The 22,557-nt window shown below is 38.4% G+C and overlaps 1 protein-coding gene and 1 long non-coding RNA gene across 3 annotated transcripts in view; both read left to right on the forward strand.

Moving 5' to 3' along the window:
- The window catches only part of UBE2E1 (ubiquitin conjugating enzyme E2 E1), a 76,848-nt gene that overhangs the window by 21,695 nt on the left and 32,596 nt on the right, over positions 1–22,557 (forward strand). The gene's annotated exons all lie outside the window — the stretch shown is intronic.
- On the forward strand, positions 3,029–9,818 carry LOC123575696. Its single transcript, XR_006700939.1, has 3 exons — positions 3,029–3,716; positions 6,510–6,519; positions 9,807–9,818. It is a non-coding gene; the product is annotated as an uncharacterized LOC123575696 (long non-coding RNA).

Here is a 22,557-nt window from a genome sequence, read left to right on the forward strand (position 1 = left end):
TCTGGGAGCATTGAGGGTAGACTTCAGAAGTTTTCGGGATTGGAAGACATTCTTACAGTTCAGATTGTTAGTTGGGATCACACAAGCGTTAGTAGGCACTGCCAGAGGGAATCAGATGATAACGTGTGGAGCCACAAATGTTTGGCTACATAGGAAGTTTGTTCCGCCAAAAACATAAGTTTCTCCTTCCTCCTCTATGGGAATACATCTCAGCTTTTCAAGGTAACTTATTGGATTTGGCTTTATAAAATTTTATTTCTTAGTAGACTTTGCTGGAGCACATTTATCCTAAAAAAAGAGATGTTGAATTGGTATACATCAAAGACTGTAAAAGAAAACATTTGTTTTATAACAAGCACCCAGGAGGATATTCTTCTAAACATGAAAGATAACTTTCCTCTAACCTAAGTAAATATTTCAAACCAAATGTATGTTAAGTGATTATAGTAATGTGTGAGCAGAGACTAGCAGTAAAGATAGCAATATCATACATTACTTAATAGTATGTGATACTTCTTTGGCTTTGGTCCTTTTTCTGAGCGATTGTTTCTATGAGAGTCCTCAGGATGCATAGATTCATTTTTCAGCTAGACTGGTAGCCTTCCCAGAAAATGTTTCTTCTCTGTAGTTCAGTATCCTGAGATGTTTTCACATCTGAAGTGTTTATTACATAGTAAACACTGTCAAGTGATATGGACCAGTCCTAAAATAAACCATATGCTGAGGACACAATTCTTGTTAGAACTGAAATTTGAAATTGGTTTCTGTTTTCTCTGGCAATACTGCTAGATTCTATGTAGATGCAGGGGGTTTTACCACTACTTTTACTGCAGCAATTTTACATTTATGTATATTGGGAGGAAATTCTATATTGTAGTACCTGCAAATTAAAACACTATGACTGTGGGGGGGGTGGGGGGGAAGAAGCTATTAAGATCTTGGAGTCCAAATTAATGTTTGTGATGGAAATTTTATAGCTAAATGGATTGGCTGCTCCCTTCTCTGTACTCTTCTCTTGTGTCCTAATTATTACGTGGTGTGTATTGATAAACAAATTTTTATCCATTCTCCATTCTGTTGCTAGATTACTGCTATGTTCTTCTTTTTCCAGAGACGTTCTTGAAACCTTTCTACATGGGTGTTTGTTACAGTCCATCTCTCACTGCTTTCCAAAGACTTAGACTCCCCAGCCTTTTCAGTAAGCCCCTCCAAAACCGTTGTCTTCAGTTCTGAAGCTTCTCTGATCTCTGGCAAGCCTCTATCTACTGTAGTGTGTGGTTTGAGGATGATAACATATACACATTGTCTTTGACCTGGAGATTCATAAAAAGAAATCCTATCTTGAGGCGCTTGGGTGGCTTAGTCGGTTGGATGTCCGACTTCAGCTCAGGTCGTGATCTCACGACTCCGTGAGTTTGAGACCCCCGTCGGGCTCTGTGCTGACAGCTCAGAGCCTGGAGCCTGTTTCAGATTCTGTGTCTCCCTCTCTCTCTGCCCCTCCCCCCCCCCCCATGCTCTGTCTCTGTCTCTCTCAAAAATAAATAAACATTAAAAATTAAAAAACAAAAAAGATGCTATCTTGTTTAAGGGGGTAAGTCAAATCTCAGGATACCTAATGACATTCCTGCAGGCTTAATCTGCATTTTCCTTTCTGGATAAAATCTTTGTCAGTTCACTCTTGCATTTTTGGCTTTCTTACACCCAGGTGTGCCCCCTTCCCTTACTGCCCCTTCTAGAAAAAAAGGATTAACCACTTGGATGAAGTTTTCTCAGAGATTTCTTCTGGACATACTCACTTGAGTCAAAAAAAAACCAGATAGTTTATAGACACTTGACTTTTTGAGGGAGAGATACAATTGGGTACATCCAGACTGTATCTATGAATTGTTACTGGCCTAACTTTGAAGGTATGATTCATTCCGTAACAGGTATTTATATGGAGTCTAGTAGGGCACTAATTATGTTCCTCGAATGAGTTTTTAAAATATATAACCTACTGAACACACATTATTTGCATCATGAGAATTGTCTGTACTTATTAATAACAACAGATTTTTGTTTGTTCCAGCTAAGTCTTCGTACTAGTTTTGCAAGTGTATTGAGGCCTGGCAGGGTTATCTGTGACTCAGCCGGGGTGGGCGGGGCAGTCTCCTACCTGCTCCATCTGTGTTCTCTGCCTGTTTGCCAGGCTGAGTAGTACGCATCATTGAGCGGACTGCCAATACTTAGGTCTCTGCCTGACCTGGCCTGTTCCATCGTAGAGCCCTTTGACTTAAGATATAGCTCTTATCTTTATCTTATCTTTGACTTAAGATACCTGCTCCTCACTGTATTCAGTTCTTTCTAACATTTACTGAGCATTTCCGGTTGTGCCAGGTCCTGAAGATAGAGCAGTAAAAAAGACAATGTCCCTTCCTAATGGGCCCTACATTCATATGGAGGGAGGGACGATTTAAAAATGTACAAAAGTAATTTCAGTACTAAGGAATTAAAACAGGGTAATGGCATAGTGAGCGACTAAGCGGATTGGGTCATGTTTTAGTGAGATGGCCATGAATGATGACCAGGACGTAGGCATGAGAAAAACATTTTAGGCAGAAAGACAGAAAATAGGTGCTGCATGGGGGATGGCCAGCGTGGCTGGATGTTGTGCATAAGGATGAAAGTGGTAGGAGATGAGGTAGGCAAGAGTCAGATGATATTAATTTCAGTAGAAAGCCATTGGAGAGTTTTAAGTAAAGGAATGATATACCACCACACTTAGCCTGTACTTGAATATTTCACATAAAACTTCCAACTTGTAAAAAGCTTTTGGAGATATTCTTTGTAAATATCTTTTTTTTTTTTTTTTAACGTTTATTTATTTTTGAGACAGAGACAGAGCATGAACGGGGGAGGGTCAGAGAGAGGGAGACACAGAATCTGAAACAGGCTCCGAGCTCTGAGCTGTCAGCACAGAGCCCGACGCGGGGCTTGAACTCAGGGACCGCGAGATCATCCCCTGAGCTGAAGTCGGCCGCTTAACCGACTGAGCCACCCAGGCGCCCCTGTAAATATCTTTTTTTAATGGACAGATTTACTGACATTTTGTTACATAGAGTTTCTTTTACGTCTGGATATAATTGATATGTCTTCATACCCATTATGTCTAGATATCTGTATCTATTATATCTAGAAATTGTATAAAATTTAGAGACCTGCTACCCCAAATTTGTGTCTAAACCAGTGAAGGGAAGTAGAACAGTACTTAGCGCGTCTTGACGTAATGGATGGGTGAAAGTATGAATGCTCTGTAATGCACACGTAGCGTTCAGAGCCAACAAAAGCAGCTTGTCAGTCGTCTTTGTAATCTCTTCACCTGGCTTCCTCATTGTCCATTTGACGTGCAGATAGCCTCAGTAGGCCAGTGTGGAAGCATCAAGAGTTTGGCCTTGTATCTCTTTAAAAGCAGGAACAGCAAATGAGAGCTTGAGGAAGCAATGAAGAACCCTCAGTAGTCTGGGAGGCAGCTTGCCAGATTTCTTCTAGTCCCCACATGGTTATCTGTGATACTGAAAAGCTTTATCTGTGCATTGGGAAGTCCCAAATCTTTGTGATATGACCATATAGAGAGAATGCTTTCCAGTTTCTTTGATTTGGTAAATGCTTTTATGGAATAATAATTTAGTCATAATTTTTAGTTACAGTAGCCGAGATATTTGGAGTAAAGGGGACATGTAGGCCAGACACAGGTTAAGGCTATAAAACAGATTGATAGTGATATAAACATTTTTAGATGTGTATTTGAAATTTCAGTTAGAAAAAACCAAAACAAAAAACAAATTCTGTTACTGCAACTCTTTTGATTAGTTTTTATGCTATAAAATGACTTATAAAATGAAATGTAATTCCAGGGTATCTTAATAAACAATTACAGGGGGTTTGGGGTTACAGTGATAAGAAATTCAATCATTTCATGATGAAGGTAATTTTTCTTACTGAAAGACCCGTTTTTTTGTGATTATTTTTTCCCCTGAGCTAATAATAAACAGCTAAGAGAGAGGCCCCTAGGAAAATTGTTTTTCACTTATCCATTATAGAAAAAAATTACACATGTCATTCTCAGAATTCTTGAGGGGACGAAATTTCAGTGCAAACATGATGTAGGAGTTTACTTAAAGGGAAACAGCACCAATAATACAAAATAATCAAAATGCAAAAATACTTTAATTTGAATTAGACTTTGAAATGAATTTTGGTAATTATATTGTAAAATGATATGAATATATTCAGTACTCTGGCTATTCACTTTATACAAAATACGAATAATGGAAAGCCTGATTTGTGATATTTTGGACAACTCTTTAGACTTACAGTACAAATCTTAGCTTCTTTTTGCTTCATATTCTGTGTTGTAGAGATTCTAAAAATAGAATAAAACTTTAATAAAAATGATAGCAGCTAACCTTATGTGAATATGATTGTTCTCATTTTACAGATAAGGAAAAGAGAAGCTTAAAATGGTTAATTAAGTAGCTTGCCTAGGGGCACTCTGCTCTTGAGTGGTGAAGCTGGTACTTAGATCCTGGCCTTCAAAGCCTTTATGCCTAACCATGATACTCTACTGCCTCTTATAGTAGCTCTGTGAATTGTAGGCCTTACATCAGGTTGTTTATTGCTTGTTAAATTTTATTCAGCAGAAATGTATGTAGATTTTAAAAAGTAAGGGGCACCTAGGTGGCTCAGTCGGTTGAACAGGCAACTTTTGATTTTGTCTCAGGTCCGTAATCCCAGGATTGTGGGATTGAGCCCTGTCAGGCTCCTCACTCACTGAGCATGGAGCCTGTTTAAGATATTCATTCATTCTTTCTCCCCCTCTCCCATCCTCTCCCCTCTCTCCCTCCCTCTCTCTCTCCCTCCCTCCCTCCCTCCCTCTCTCTCTCTTCCTCTCCCTTTCCCTCCCTCTGCTCCTCTCCCCAGCTCGAGAGCAGGCTCTCTACAAAAAAACAAAACAAAACAAACAAACAAAAAAACTCTTTAAAAAGGTAGGCTTATTTCACAACGTAGCTACTGAGTTGCTGATGCTGTTTCATCAGGCTGGCCATTTACTTCTACAGGTTCTCCGGCGTAGGTTTGATCATCATGGTATTCCTCTTTAAAAAATTTCAGGCCTCCAGTTGCCTTTAGAATGAAGTGTCTGAAATTTCCTTTTATGAGATATAAACTTCTTAACAACCTGATTCTAGTCTACTGTATTCCTATCTTATTGTTTAACCTCCCATTATTTACTATATTCCATCTACTCCTTGGAATATTCCGTTTCCCAGTTTCTATCCTTATTATTCTTCAAGACTCAGATGAAACTGATTCACTCCACACTGTCTCTCATCTGTGTCTCATGACATGTACTTCTTTATAACATTTACCTATTCATTTATAGTCATTTGTGTCTGTCACTGCAACAGATTAAGTTCTTTAAAATGTGATTGTTCTATTTCTTGCACCCAACATCAGGAGATAACCTAAAAAATTTGAAGGATTACTGAAACAAATTACAGTATTTGATTAGTACAGTAGTTGTGTAAATGTTATCAGGGCAGTTCTTTAGATGTTAACGTCAGTCACTGAGAAGGTATAGTCAAGTTGAAGTGACTAAACCATAGAGTCAGTTTTAATTTCTTGTTGGTAAAAAACAAAACAAAACTGGGGCGCCTGGGTGGCGCAGTCGGTTAAGCGTCTGACTTCAGCCAGGTCACGATCTCGTGGTCCGTGAGTTCGAGCCCCGCATCAGGCTCTGGGCTGATGGCTCAGAGCCTGGAGCCTGTTTCCAATTCTGTGTCTCCCTCTCTCTCTGCCCCTCCCCCGTTCATGCTCTGTCTCTCTCTGTCCCCCAAAAAATAAATAAACGTTGAAAAAAAATTAAAAAAAAAACAACCAAAACCATTTCTGTTCTTTTATGTTAAATATAATATTTATCCTTAAGATTTTAAATATAGGTTTAATTTTTAAGAAAATACAAAAACAAAACTAGGTATGTATACCTAGTGATTTAAAATTTAGATCAGCTTTACAAAATGAGAAAATGGGATCTTTATTTAGATATTTGCTTATGTTAGTTGAAACATTTGCTAGTAAAGGCAATGGAATTGCTGTGTTATAGATAGACATAAGTTACTTTTGCAATAAAATATTAGAGTAATAGCTACCATCAGGAAAAAAGACTTGAAAATTTTTGACCGAAATTATAAGTTGAACATTTATGTATCTGCGTGCATAGTACTGAATTAGAATGTGTGGAGATAGAAAAGTGTCATAGATGCTCTCAACATAGAATGACAAAGAGTGAACAAGACACTGTACATTAAAGCTTATTAGTGACTAAGATATAAATTTATGATTGTTATTATTTTCTTTCATCTAAACTTTTTGTCATGTGATTGCTATGACTTCCAGTCCTGTCCCTGTCCCAGCACTCATGTGAAGAGAGAAAAGCCCACTTATAACCTGGGTTTACTAGTGGTTGGAGGGAGGGGAAGAGAGGTTAGTGAATTTGCCTGGGGGTGTGTTGGGGTGGGAGAATAAAAACCCTCCAGCAATTACGACAAGCCCAAGAAAGGGGTTGGGAGTAGCCGTCCTTGCCTCTTTTCCTTGAGGTGAAATGTGGGAAAGAAGTAAAACGGGGGAGGGTTTATACAGATTGAGGGAGCAAAAGGGAAAGGTTAGAGGCCTTTGGAAGATCTGAACTGAGCTAATGAGAGAAGGCAAAGGAAAAAGAACTGAAGAGAGGAAAAGGGTCTAGAGAGAGCTTACATATTTCTTGAGGTTAGAAATGGGGTTGTGTGTGTGTTTCTCCCCCCAGGCTTAATTTGGTACCTTGTACAGATAAGAAGTATCTGAAAGAGAAACAGAAAAGGAAAGGAGATACCTCTCCTCCAGAGAGTTTGAGACCGTTGGCGTGGATTGGTTGGCTGGTCCTGGGTTCCTAAGAGAGCAGCCCCCCAGAGTTTGCCATTGTTTCCAAATGTCTGTAGAGAGGCCCTGGCGTTTGTTAGAATATTAACATGCTACATGTTCTCCTTCTTTCTCATTTCCTTTTTATTACTTAGCTTGCTACAAACCTGGAATTTTGGCTCCAGAATAATTTAAAAGATAATTTTGCCAAGAAAATACCTTTGGAGAAAAATCATGCCTGTAAATTCTTTTAAAACTACTCCCTGGGCCTTTGGAGGACCCTCTATTTCTTCTTTTTAAATTTTTTTGGGGCGCCTGGGTGGCGCAGTCGGTTAAGCGTCCGACTTCAGCCAGGTCACGATCTCGCGGTCCGTGAGTTCGAGCCCCGCGTCGGGCTCTGGGCTGATGGCTCAGAGCCTGGAGCCTGTTTCCGATTCTGTGTCTCCCTCTCTCTCTGCCCCTCCCCCGTTCATGCTCTGTCTCTCTCTGTCCCAAAAATAAATAAACATTGAAAAAAAAAAAAAAAAAAAAATATGAGTTCTGTGCTTCTTGTTCCTAACCTAGAAAAATGAGTGGTATATGGTGTGTGCCTTCCTTGAATGTGAACCATTCAATAGTCATATATAAGAAAGTGAGAATTTAATAGACTATCCCACTGGGGAAGATTTGTTTCCTAGACACCTTTGGAAGCAGCTACATTAATGAATTTAATTTGGTTTATTATTTTAGATAATAAATTGTTTTCCCCCATTTTTAGAATATTAATATAGAGTTAGGTTGGAAGATACAAATAAACAGTGATTCAGAAAGCCACATGAGGTCTGAAAGCCATCCTGAAGCAGTACTTAACAAAGGATTAAATTTAATGCATTAGAGAGTATGTTGGAAAGCAATGACAACATTAGCAAAGCAGGAGGGAGAGTAATTTATTGTATTTTCAGCAGATTTTGTTGTCTGTATAAAGAAAATTATAGGCATGACAAGAAGAAAGAAGTTGTTTAAGATGCCAGAAGTTTTATATCCAAAAACTTCAACTTTTGATAGATGACTTAACAAATTAACTCTTGGTCCACATGCAGACATTTTTTGAAATGTCCTAGGGTAAGGCCTTTACAACTTCTTCATGAGCCCCACAACCTTCATTATTACGTAGTTGTGCAGTTATCTTTGCTATAATAAAAGCTTGATTTTGAGTATCACAAATGTGAATTCAGGTCTTAACTCTCATTCTGACTCCTACTGCTACTGTGGCTGCTGCTGCTGCAACCTTGGGCAGATCCCTTCACCACTCCCTGTATTTCCTTATCTGATTAGGGATAATAACCCTCATCAGATTCTTCCAGCAGTCCAGTATTTGTCACCATTTAGGGCAATTTTTCTGAAACACGTTAAATTATTGTTTCTCACCCCCAATTCTTCCTGTCTATGTCCAGATCCTCTGCAGCAGGTCCCATCTACCCATAGCTCTTCTTCTTTATTTTATTTTATTTTATTTTATTTTATTTTATTTTATTTATTTTTTTTTAATTTTTTAATTTTTATTTTTTTAAATATGAAATTTATTGTCAAATTGGTTTCCACACAACACCCAGTGCTCATTCCAACAGGTGCCCTCCTCAATGCCCATCACCCACCCTCCCCATAGCTCTTCTTTGTTTACCACAGTGTCCTTGTTCCCTTTGAGATTAGAAATTGGATCTTTGTTTTCCTACAGGTTTACTCTGTAAATGTTTTTTAAATTAAAATATATAATGGGAGCTTCCACTTAGGGGAAAATTTCTTTAAATATGATAAACTCAGTTTGGGAGCAGGTAATAATGGTTAGATACAGTTATTGGTTTTACATTTCTTTATAAGTCATCTTTGATTGCTGCCCAGTCTCTTAAAGTCTTTAAAAAAGTAATGTACGGTCCCTTTTCTCTTCTCTTAAGTTAGTGGAATTTCTTTTTAAAATTAAAAGGACTTTATATTGAATTTTAAGACTTGGGGTATTCCCTGTAATGTATACAAATCAGAGTGAGGAATCACTGCACCAACTGATCATATTTAAAATTCAGAAAAAGAACAGAAGACTGGACTAGTTGTACAGTGTTTTAGCCTTTTTAAGGTTTTGCATATTGAGTTATTTAGTTGAAATAATCACTTACAGCAGTCTTGCAATACGTGTTTTATGTTTAGTGCAGTGGTTCTAGACCTTGATTGCTGTTTCAATTATATGTAGTTTAAAAAAAAAAAAAAAAAACAGATGCCAGCGTCACCCCATTGAATCATCTGCAGGGGAATCTCAGGCATCTGCATTAAAATAAAATGCAGAAGTCCGTGAGTTCGAGCCCCGCGTCAGGCTCTGGGCTGAGGGCTCAGAGCCTGGAGCCTGTTTCCAATTCTGTGTCTCCCTCTCTCTCTGCCCCTCCCCCGTTCATGCTCTGTCTCTCTCTGTCCCCAAAAAAATAAACGTTGAAAAAAAAAAAAAAAAAAGAAAAAAATAAAATGCAGAAGCCAGGGAAGTAATGTGTGTTTTGCATATTGTATACTTCTGGTCAATTGCTGTTTTTTATGACATCATCATAAATTATTAAAGAAGACAAAACAGTCATTCAGTTTTAGAAACTTTAATTTTCCAGATTTTTAGAAGGAAAATCTCAGGGTCAAAATAAGTATAGTTTTGAAGAACTTTGGTGAATTGCGACTGCATTAAATTTCAGTGTGTTCTGTGCATAATCTTCAGAAATCCTCAAAATAAAAGGTTCATTTCAACATGTAATGGCTTTATACTTAAAGGCATTAGGAAGAAAGGGAGGGAAGGGCTCAGCATCTGTTTCTTCTGAGTTTTAAGCTATTTCTAATACCTCTTTTCAGCTGCTGCTTTTATGATTTAGTTGTGTAGGGAATACCAGATAGATATCTCAGAAAAAACTTTTGAGCTTTTACTACAGATGCTGAAGTTACTTTTTATGTTACATGGGCCTTCTGGAATAAGAGCTATTTAGGATATAGGTGAAATACGTGGAAACAGTCAAGAACTAAAGCATTTCAAAGTCTTGTGGATTCACAAGTATTTCAAGCACAATTTTTATACCTAAAGTAAATAGGAATATCCAAAATGAATATTCAGGTAATAAAATTAGCAATTCATTCATGGAATTTAGGCAATAGCTGATTTAGAGTACTACATAAAAAATAGGTTCTCATTTCACTTATTGCTTACAAGTTTTCAACTATAATGCGTTCACTTGTTTAACATCAGATATCTTTCACATGTCAGGAACTGTACTGGGGGATATGTGTAAACAAGACAGACTAGGGGCTCCTGGATGGCTCAGTCGGTTAAGCGTCCGACTTCGGCTCAGGTCATGATCTCACGGTTCATGGGTCCAGCCCCCACGTCGAGCCTCGAGCCTGTTGTGGATTCTGTCTCCCTCTCTGCCTCACCTCCACCTGCGTGCACGTGTTCTCCCTCCCTCCCCCTCTCTCTCTCAAAAATGAATAAATGTTAAAAACAAACTCCAAAAACAAGACAGACTATGTCCAGTCCTTATTGGAGCTCTTAGTCTGGGAGAGCAAGAGATTTTAAACAAATAAAGGGACTCTACATGTTACTCTGAAAACTACAAAGTGCTTCTGTTCTGGTCAAAGGCAGTTCTCTGGTTCTTTCTCCAAAAGAGCAATATTGGCTTTTCTTGGAAATTTTAGAGCTGAAAGGGAACTTAGATTTACTTCACTTCTTCATTTTATAGATGAGAACACTCAGCTCTAGGGAGGTGATGTGACTTTCGTAAAATGGCACAGCTGAAGACTGGTATGGTTGGGGATAGAACACCAGTCTTCTGATTACTGCCCATGCAAGAGTAAGTGACATGTGACAAACAAGATCATGCACAGAATCTGTTCATTGATCTGCTTTATGTTGTCTTTGCGCTAGATTGCTGAGATTACTCAAAATGAAGAAGATAAAGTTTTATAATTAAGTAGTTCACATTCTAGAGTAAAAGGCAGTTTTGGAAAGAAAAACATCTGTGAGGGAGTTACTTGTTTGTTACTTGTTTAGTGTATGGATTAAGATGACAGGTCCTGGGGACGCCTAGGGTGACTCAGTCAGTTGAGCATCTGACTTCAGGTCATGATCTCCTGGTTAGTGAGTTTGAGCCCCACGTTGGGCTCGTTGCTGTCAGTGCAGAGCCTGCTTCACATCCTCTGTCGGTCCCCTTCCCCATCTCATGCTGTCTCTCTTTCTCAACAATAAATAAACATAAAAAAAAGTGATAACACGTCCTGGAATCAGATGGAGTTAAGAGTCATAGCTGTCTCCTTAATAGATAAGTAAATTTGAGAGGACCACAAATCTTTACCTCAGTTTTCTTATCTGTAAAACGGGGTTAAGAATGCTTACCTTGGGGAGCCTGAGTGGCTCAGTTGGTTAAGCCTCCAGCGCTTGATTTCAGCTCAGGTCATGATCTCACAGTTTGTGGGTTTGAACCCCATGTTCGAACTCTTACAGTGCAGAGTTTGCTTGGGATTCTCTCCCTCCCCATCCACCCCTCTATTTGTGTGCATGCTCTCTCTGTCTCAAGTACATAAGCTTAAAAAAAAAGCGTCATTATAAAATATGTGTGTGTGTGTGTGTATACATATATATAAATAAAATAACTTGGAGGAACAATGCCCTCATCATTGTAAGTTCTCCATACCTAATAACTGTTATTACTGTAGAAAGCATTCTTCAAAAAAAATTACACTATTATTTTCTCCTTCTGTTTTACGTATGAGGAGGTTGAAGCATGAAGAAGTAAATTAATTTGTCCATGATCACACAGCTAGAAAGTTTGGGAGCCAGGATTTAAAAGCAGGTGCTCTGTTTAGATTTAGGGGGCTGAGCCAGAGAGTGTATTTCAAACCTACCACCAGTTCTAGGAAAGCTCTCAAAATTCTAAGCATCCCAAGATATTGGTGTCAGACAGATAGTAAAATGTTAATTATAAAATATTTGTTGGTATATTGCTTTCTCCTCAAGAAAGGAGGGACTAAATTTTGGAATGTTGCCCACTACATCCAAGGCCAACTTACTCTGTATTTTTATTTTTAGCATTGGCTGATCCTACCTTGAAATTTAAAGCTTAAATATGATTTGAGTGAAAATTGTTTGATAAGCACCATTTTTATCAACCTTAATCTTTTGAAGAACTTTGAGCATAGAGGGAATTAAGCAATATGTGATGTATACTGTCTTTTTTTCTTTTTTTTAAATTTTTTTAACATTTATTTATCATTGAGAGAGAGACACAGAGCACGAGCAGGGGAGGGGCAGAGAGACGGGGAGACGGGGAGATGGGGAGACACAGAATCTGAATCAGGCTCCAGGCTCCGAGCTGTCAGCGCAGAGCCTTATGTGGGGCTCGAACTCACAAACCATGAGATCATGACCTGAGCCAAAGTCAGTCGCCTAACCAACTGAGCCACCCAGGTGCCCCCTTTTTTTTCTTTTTTTATGAAAGAGAGAGAGAGAGAGAGAGAGAGTGAGCAAGCAGGGGAGGGGCAGAGGGAAAGAGAGAGAGGATCTTATGCAAGCTCCAACGTGGGACTTGATCCCAGGACCAGACTGTGAGATCAGTGCCTGAGCTGACATCAGGAGTTGGATGCTTAACCAGCTGAGCCACCCAGGCACTCCACTATATACTTTAAAGAGAAGATAGACTCTGGTAATTTGGAGAATTGAAAATCTTTATGATTTTGTTGGAAATTTCCCCTTCTGGGGCACCTGGGTGGCTCAGTCAGTTAAGTGTCTGACTTCAGCTCAGGTCATGATCTCACAGTTCATGAGTTCAAGCCCTGAGTTGGGCTGTCTACTGACAGCTCAGAGCCTGGAGCCTGCTTTGGCTTCTATGTCTCTCTCTCTCTCTCTCTCTCTCTCTCTCTCTCTCTCTCTCTCTCAGCTCCTCCCCTGCTCATTCATTCTCTCCCTCTCCCCTTCCCTCTCCCTCTCCCAAAAATAAAACATTTAAAAAAACTTTTTAAGTTGCCGTTTCTTTCCTTGGTATTTATTCTATAAGTTGATAGTTTTTGTTTTGTTTTTATTTTTTTTTAAGTTTATTTATTTTGAGAGAGAGAGAGAGACAGCACGAGCAGGAAAGGGGCAGAGAGAGAGAGAGGGAGAATCCCAAGCAGGCTCACGGGGCTCAAGCTCACGAACTGTGAGATCATGACCTGAGCTGAAACCAGGAGTTGGACGATTAACCGAATGAGCCAAGTTGATAGTTTTAAGTTCCTGTAGGAGAAGCTTTTCATACTGATTAGTGATTTGTTAAGTGATAGCTGGTACGTGCCTTTTTAAATATTTAATATGGGTTTTGTTGTTGTTTTTTTAAGCAGCGTATAGTTGGGACTTGCTCTTTTCCAATCTGGCAGTCTGTCTTTAAACTGGAATGTTTCAGTCATTTACATTTAATGTTACTGTTGATGTGATTAGATTTAAATTTTCTGTCTCTACTATTTGTTTCTGTCTGTTCTATCTGTTCTTTATACCCTGTTTTCCTTTTTTCACACTTTTTTTTGGGTTCAGGTTTGTTTGTATAGTCCTTTTTGTTTTATTGGATTAGTAACTATAACTTTTGTTTTTTTAGTAGTTGGTATAGAGTTTATAGAATACATCTTTGGCCTATTGTACCTTCAAGTGATATTATGCCCCTTCCTTATAGTACAGGATCCTTCAACATTTCTTTCTCTCAGCCAAGGTGCTTTTGTTGTCATAAATTTTATTTCTGTGTTTTAAACACTACAGTATTTTGTTACTGTTTTGTTTTAAACACTTATCCTTTTTTTTTTTTTTTTAAGTTTTATTTATTTAAGAGAGCGAGTGAGCACAAGTGGGGCAGGGGCAGAGGGAGAGAGAGAGAACCCCAAGCTGGCCCCTCGCAGAGCCCAGTGCAGGGCTCAACCTTGCCAACCAGCAGATCATGACTTGAACCTAAATCAAGACTCTGATGCTTAACTGACTGAGCCACCCACCCCTTAAACATTTATCTTTTAAAGAGATTTAAGAAATAAATAAAAATTTATGTTTCTTTAAATTTAATACTACTTCTGGTGTTCTTTATTCTTTTATGTAATTCCATAAATATATACACCTCAGTTTGTTCCACTTGAGAGACTGCCTTGGACATTTCTTATAATCAGGTTTGGTGATGAATTCTTTCAGTTTTGTATGCCTGAAAATTTTTATTATTTTACTTTTGGTTTTGAAACATTTTTGCTGGGTATAAAATTCTAGGATGACAGTTTTTTTCTTTCAGTACTTAAAGATGTTGCTTAACTGTCCTCTGGCTTAGATTGTTTGCTGGGAGAAGACTGTGTGTGTGTGTGTGTGTGTGTGTGAGAGAGAGAGAGAGAGAGAGAGAGAGAGAGGGAGTGAGGGAGGGAGGGAGGAAGACAGAGGGTGCAAGTGAGTGAAGGGCAGAGAGAGGGAGGGAGAAGGAGGGCTCGTGTTTTACTTGTGCTCACCTGTTGTGGGACTTGAACTCACAAACTGTGTGTGTGAGAAAGAGAGAGAAGCGGGGCTCATGTTTTACTCATGTTCACCTGATGTGGGATTTGAACTCTAAAACTGTGAGATCATGACCTGAACCAAAGTCGCACACTTAACCATCTGAGCCACCGAGGCGCTTCCTTCATGTATTTTTTCTGTCCTTCTCCCTTTGTATGTTTAGGCTGTTTGAAGTTGTTCCACAGCTCACTGATGCTCAGTTCCAACTTTTTTTTGTCTGTTTTATTTTGAGTAATTTCTGTTCTGTATTTCATGTTTATTCATCTTTCTTTTGCAGTGTGTAACATATTGTTAATCCCATCCAGTGTATTTTTCACCTCAGATGTTGTATTTTTCATCTAAAGGTTTGATTTGGGTGTTTTTATAATATCCGTGACTATACCTAACACATTCAGGTGTTTATCATTTTGAACTTAACTAGTAGTTACAACAGCAGTTTACTGTCTTATTGTTTTTGGTTCTTTTTATGTTGATTGGTTTTTCTCCTCACATTTTTAAATTCCTTTCTATATCTGGGAATTTTTTTATTGAATACCATACCTTGTGTATCTTGGTGTGACTAATGTTTGAATTTTTATTTTATGGGTTTTTTTTTTTTTTTTTAGAGGAATTTAGCTGATTTTTTAAAAAAAGTATTCTGAAAGAGCGAGCAGTGGAGGGGCAGAGAGAGAGAGAGGGAAAGAGAATCCCAAGCAGGCTCTGTGCTGTCAGCATGGAGCCTGACACAAGGCCCGAACCCATGAACTGTGAAACCCGTGACCTGAGCCAAAACCAAGAGTTGGAAGCTTAAGCAACTGAGCTGCCCAGGTGCCCCTGTATTTTTACATATATTCTTGAGCTTTGCAGTTAAGTTCAGATGGATTTAAGTTACTTGGAAATAGTCTGATTCTTTTGAGACCTGCTTTTAAGCTTTGTTAAGAGTGATCAGAACAGTAATGAAAGCTAACTTTTCACGTCTCCTGAGGCAGTACCAATCTGAGTATTTTACCCGATGCCCTGGGAATAGTGAGATTTTTCTTCTCTAACAAGTAAGAACACAAACTGTTCTTAACCCTGAGGTAGCCCTGGAACTTGTTCTCTCTATTCCTGCTGGGTATTCTTTCCCTGGCATTGGATAGTGTTGTGTCTTCTCATGCATGTACTGATCAGTACTTAGCCAGATACTTTAGTGGGGGGACCCTTTAAGATCTCTGGAGTCCTCTTGTTGTGCCGCCATTTTAATTTTAATTTTATTTATTTATTTATTTATTTATTTATTTATTTATAAATTTATTTATTTTTTTAAGCAGACTTCATGCCCAGCGCAGAGCCCACCAGTGGGCTTGATCTCACGGCCCTGAGCTCAAGACCTGAGCATGAGATCTAGAGTGGGAGCAGCTGCACAACTCACTGTGCCACCCAGGCACCCTTATGCAACTCTTGCTTTTCCTGTACTTGTGAGCTCTAGGCACTGTGGTTGCCCTTGCCTGTACTGCAGGGGCAATTGTGGGTCTCCCTGTGTTTGGTTTTCTTTCTCAGTAATCACTGGCCCGAGTTGAGCTTCTTCATGGCCACTGTCTACAAACTATTGTTTTATGTATTTTGGGTTTTTTAAACTTTTTTTTTAATGTTTATTTATCCTTGACAGAGAGAGACAGACAGAGCATGAGGAGGGGAGGGGCAGAGAGAGAGGGAGACACAGAATCCGAAGCAGGTTCCAGGCTCTGAGCTGCCAGCACAGAGCCCGACGTGGGGCTCGAACTCACAGGCCGAGAGATCATGACCTGAGCCGAAGTCGGACGCTCAACCGACTGAGCCACCCAGGCGCCCCTACGTTTTGAGTTTTTATGGTTTCTTTTTATTTTGTTGTTTTAAGGTAGTAAGGTAAATTTGTTCCCCGTTATTCCATCTTGGCCAGAAGCTGAAATAACTAAAAAGACCCATGACATTTTTTTGTAAATAAAAATCAGTCATTAGAAAACAGTATTTTTGTGTTATTCTAGCTTTTATACATTTACAATGATAATATTTACTTTTAGAAATGTTGGCAAACTGAAAAGATTAAAAGGACATAAGGAGTTACTGGATTCTTGCTATAATGAGTGTGGGCAGGAATTAAACTCAAATGTTTATGTTTCACATTTTATGTGCTATAAATGAGTAAGATTTTATTTAAAATTCATGTTGACATTCGGTGACTGATAACTATTTGTGGCCATATCAACTGCACTTTGTAGTTAGAATTTTTAATCGTTTTAGTCTTGATTTTTTTTTTAATCCCTCTACTCATACTGGTTTAGGATTAGGTGTGTGTGAGTACATATTCTAATATGATAGAGGTCAAGCCACATTAAAAGAATATATTGTGTTTGTTGATTATAGTAGAGTTTAAATGGCTACATTGCTACAGATTACGTTTCTACTTCAGATTTCTGTTGGATTTGCAAATCTATTTTAAATCTAATAATTTTTTCATTTCTAAAAATTGCCTTTTCTAAACCAGTGCCATTCAGTTCTGGGATTCTGGAGCCACCATTTGTAGTCACCATTAACCAAAAAAGCCATATGACTGAGACTTTTGAACACAGTGTTGCCCTGTACCATTCTGACACAAATTTGAAATCTTACGGGTTGGTGAGTGAAAATACCACGTGCAGCTGCAAGTCCCAGTTTTCTGTCATTGTCCTGGATCTTTTTGTTTGTGAAAATGTGTTTGGGTGATAGTGGTTTGGAGTTCTGGTAGGAGAGGAGTGAGGTGGGTGGTGAGGGGGTGCTGTTGGAAAGTAAAAAACAGTGTAACTTTTAGTTTGACTTAGTTAAATGGGTGGTAAATCTCACATTTCATAGGCTTTATGTTAGGATCAGGTAAGAAGGTAGATTTGAACTGTTTCATGGCCCACTGAGGTTTTTTTGGTCTTGCGGTGCTTTTTTAGAATAGATCTTTTCATTTCAATTATCTTATATCTCCTTTAAATATTCCCAAATTCTTTTATAATAATTTGAGACAGGCAAATGATGTTTTAGGCCACCTTTTGTTACATAAACTGAATTCAGAGCTTGAGGAAATAAATGTGAGTCTGTTCTTATATATATAGTTCTGTATCAAAATCTAATAGCAGATTTGTGATATGAAATCTCATTACCATGAGTTACAATTGTATTTTTAGATTTTTAAAATTCTGACCTTTTAGGTTATACATAAGATGTTACACTTTTTGAGAGAATGGAAATTCCTCATTTTAGAGCACTAAATGGGATAGACATTTTATAACTTCGACTCTTCTGGAATAGATACTTACGTGCTCATATTTCCTTATTTGATATCTAACTTTGACCTCTGAGGAGAGCAGTGCCTTATTTTATTTAAGTGAGAACCATATAAAAGTGTAGTTATGGTATAAGTTTACCATCTACTATTATTGTATTGTTTATATACTGTTCATATAAAAGTACGTATACATAGGGGCACCTGGGTGGCTCAGTCGGTTAAACATCTAACTTTGGCTCAGGTCATGATCTCACGGTTCATGAGTTCGAGCCCTGTGTTGAGGCTGTGCTGACAGCTCAGAGCCTGGAGACTGCTTCGAATTCTGTGACTCCCTCTCTGTCCCTCCGCTGCTCACGTACTCTCTCTCTCTCTCTCTCTCTCAAAAATAAACATTAAAAAAAATTTTTAAATAGCGTATATAATACCATTTACTAGCGTAATATACCACAGTGTATACACTGTATATTCTATATAAATGAATATTTAGAAATATATCTTATAATAGTATATAGTATGATCTAAAGCTGTTTTTCTGGCAAGAACATAGTTTGAAGACAACTTCCTTCAGATTTCTAAGATTAAAAATTTTTTTTTAATGTTTTATTTATTTTTGAGACAGGGAGAGACAGAGCATGAACAGGCAGGGGAGGGTCAGAGAGGGCGACACAGAATCTGAAACAGGCTCCAGGCTCTGAGCTGTCAGCACAGAGCCCGACGCGGGGCTTGAACCCACAGACTGTGAGATCATGACCTGAGCCGAAGTCGGCTGCTTAACCGACTGAGCCACCCAGGCGCCCCCAGATTTCTAAGATTAAAATTGACTTTGGGAAGCCATCTATCGCGTCAGACTAGGTTTTGTTTGGGGGTAAAGAGAGGGACAGGGGAGGTTACCATAATACCTTGATTTGGTCTGTGTAATTATGAGGTTGATACCAGTCTTATTAACTACAGGATATGCAATTCTGCTAAATATTTATTTATGGACATGCTGAACTGTGCACAGCATTGTGCTGTTAATAAAAATGAGAGGGCCACTGAATTGCACAACTCTCTGGAGCACCATTCACATAATGACCCTATAAATTTTCTCAGTTTTTTTTTTTTTTTTTTTTTTAAGTCTATTTATTTTGAGAGAAAGAAAGTGAGCCGGGGAGGGACAGAGAGAGGGGGAGAGAGAATCCCAAGCAGGCTCTACACTCTCAGCACGGAGCCTGATGCGAATCCCGAACTCACGAACCTGAGAACATGACCTGAGCTGAAGTTGGACGCTTAACCGACTGAGCCACCAGGCACCCCAACGCATAGTCTCCTTTCAATAAATGAGAGCTATAATGATTTACTGCCTATCTTCTCCGCTCTTCCCTTCCACAGTCATTTTTACCTCTGCTTCCTGTTAGGTTATTTGGTCTTAAATCAGCATCTTTCCACTTTCCCTAGAGCATTCGTGTCATTAGCACCTCGTACATCTTCTATGCCACAGTCACCTTTAATAAATATGTGGCATTTACAACGGTGGACAATCTGGATGACTCTCATATCTATCTCCAACCATCCTCCACTGCTCTCTGGAGTCAGTGTTGTCAACCAAACACTGGAACTTAACAACAAAACATGTCTAAAGCCTAGTTCCCTCACCCAAATGCTTTTCTTGTGTTTATCTCTTTAATGGTTATCGTAATGCTATCTTTATCATGCTTTCTGGTTGTACCAATTCAAGATGTCTTCTTGATATTTCTTTCACTTTTTTTAATTTTTTTATGCTTAGGGCTCTTTTAATGTTAGATGTAAAACTGGAGTATATAAAAATAATCAGTGGTAGAGCTGTGTGTGTGTGTGTGTGTGTGTGTGTGTGTGTGTGTGTGTGTATGGCTGAAAGGAGGGGGGTCTCTCCAAGGCTACGGTGGCTAGCTTGGTGTTTGTTAGTGGTACCTCTACCAAAAAATAAAAATTGAGACTTTGTGTAAACCAGCTTCCTTTTTCTCCTTTTTCCTACTTATTCCATTTTATCCTCATTTTCCATTCCAATTAACCCCCAACGCACTCATTCTAATGTGTTTCTATACGTTATTTATATGTGTTCTTTCCAGTGTATTTAGTGTATTTGTATTTTTAACTTCTAGAAGTGATGTTATCTCATTTTGTTTCCCACTTTTTTGCTCAACACTGTGTTTTAAGCTCTCCCTTTTGCTCTGCAAAAGTCTAATTCATTGCTGTGAACTGCTACACAATATTCCATGAGATATACATCCATTCTGTCTGCAGAAGTCTGGGCTGCTTCCAGCTCTCCATCACCACTGGCAAAGCAACAGGGAGTATTCTAGCATATATTCTTTTATGGACCTCTAAGAATTTAGCCAGATTTTAGGGAGTCATAGAGTGCACCTAAGTTTAATTTTATTTAAGTTGTGCCACATACTTCTCCAGAATGGTTGTATTCTTCTCTGTGCCTACTAGTTGCAGGGCATGAGAGTTCTTGTATCCCTCTATCTCCTTAGCACAGTCTGGTGTTCAACTTTTTATCATTCTGTAGGTATAAAGTGGTATCTTATAATTTGATTTGTATTTCTTGGATTATACCGCTTGTTATGGTAGTCTCTTATACTTGTTAGATTCTTATGTATCCTATTCTGTATATTGCCTAATCAGATCATTTGCCTACTGTTTCTACCAAAGTTCTATTTGGATATGTTACATATTTGTTTTAGATTTTGCATATATCTTCTCCCTCTCTGACCACTATCTGCTAAGCTTATAGTGTATAGGTAGATGGTATTAATTCTTTGTTATAAATTTAATTCAATTCCAATCTAAATTCCAGTTGGGTTTTATTTTTTGAGGCAACTCTATAAACCATTTCCAAATTTAGGTCTGGAGAATGTGTTCGGGAACAGCTAGGTCAGTCTTAAAAAAAGAAGAGTAAGTTAAGAGGGAGTGATTGTTGCATTACCAGATGAGAAGTTGTGCCCCAGTAGTACACTTTTTATTGCCCTGGCCTTGTAGACAAATGAGGTAGATTTCAAGTGCTCAGAGATACACACATGTTAATTTGGATTTTAATATATTACCATGGTACCAGTAAAATAGTGGGGGAAAGGATACATTGTTTAATAGATGGTGTAGGGAAACTGACTCACTAATGTGGAGGTATTCCTACCCTATGTGGAGGATTCCTACTCTAATGACCATATATGAAGAAAGTTCTAGATAGATTAAAGGTCTCCATGTGAAAGGTAAACTACAAAGTTAAAAAAGAAAACGGTGTCTTTTTGGTAGGGGAGGTTTGATGGTAAAAAAGAAAATGTGACCCATAGGCTAGGAAGGACTTTTTAAGCGTATCTTCAAAAACACAAATCTTAAGGTAAAATGAAATTAATTTATCACATGAAATTAAAGTGTTCTGCGGTGCCTGGGTGGCTCAGTTGGTTAAGTGTCTGACTTAGGCTCAGGTCATGATCTCGCGGTTTGTGAGTTCGAGCCCCGCGTCGGGCTCTGTGCTGACCGCTCAGAGCCTGGAGCCTGCTTCAGATTCTGTGTCTCCCTCTCTCTCTGCCCCTCCCCCACTTACCCTCTGTCTCTCTCTCTCTCAAAAATAAACATTAAAACAAAAAAAAAGAAAATACTATTTTCTTTCAACTTTACCAGTTACTGAAGAAATGTAAAATTTGCCATCCTTAGCTTGTTGCCTGAACAAAACAAGCAGTGGGCCTGATTTGCCCCATGTGAGTCATAGTTTACCAGCCCTGCTCCAGAATGTCCCTTAGTTAAGTGAAGTTTGAAAATCAGTGCTCCAGATTATCTGATATAATTGTTCTCTGTGTAATTTTGGGAAATTTCTTGATTTATAATAAAAAACTTCCAGTACTTACAAGAGAAAGTAGTTCTCGATGATCAAGAAGGAATGATTAAATAAATGTCTTACGGTCTAGTGTAACATTTGACTTTTTAATTGCTTAAATATGTTCAAGAATGGATAATGAAAAGGGAAGCTGGAGTATTTAAGTTATATTTACTATATCCTGAAAAATACCACTTGAGATGGAATTGTTAGAGTTGAAAGATAGAAGTGGCCTTTTTTTTTTTTCTATTTAAGGTAACAGTGCAGTGTCTGCTTGTTGCTGCTGCTGTTGTTTTGTTTTTTTCTTTTACATTGATTTATCAGGATGAACAAATAACTACCAATTTGAAGTACTCTGAGGGCAGGGGCCAGGTGTGCTGTGTGAGGTCAAAATGTTAGTCATGTTTTATACCCTTCTTGGTACTTCCAAAGGAGGAATTTGCTATAAAAGATTGTCATACTTTTTTTCCCTAAGTTGATGGAATGGTTCTCCTGATTGATGTTCCAAGAAGCGTAAAGTTCTTTTCCCTTTGGTCCATTAGTAGAGGGACCATATAATTATCATTGGTAATTATGCCAGGACCGTAGGCATAAAGCAGGATTTTGGGCAGACCAGGATGTGTAGTCACTTTGTTCACCAAGCACATACAATACTAATTAACATAAAGGTTGGTGAGTCTTTTAATTTCCTACATGAAAAGAAGACATCCAGTAAATTAGTGTCATGTTTCAGTAGAACATGATGTCAAAATAAGCACTTTCAAAGAAAGTAAGGGTGGTGATAAATATTAGTAGGATGATTACAACTGAAATGAAGTTTGTTTTTACCTTAATATTTTAAAAATGTATTTCATACATCTGTATGTGTTTGGGTATGTATACATGTAATTTTTTAAAGTTTTATTTTGGGGGCACCCAGGTGGCTCAGTCGAGCATCCTCTTGATTTTGTCTCAGATCATGAGCCCTGTGTCGGGCTCCTTGCTGAGTGAGTGTGGAACCTGCTTAAGATT

The sequence above is a fragment of the Leopardus geoffroyi genome, chromosome C2, assembly GCF_018350155.1.
Source record: "Leopardus geoffroyi isolate Oge1 chromosome C2, O.geoffroyi_Oge1_pat1.0, whole genome shotgun sequence".
Classification (NCBI taxonomy): Eukaryota; Metazoa; Chordata; class Mammalia; order Carnivora; family Felidae; genus Leopardus; species Leopardus geoffroyi.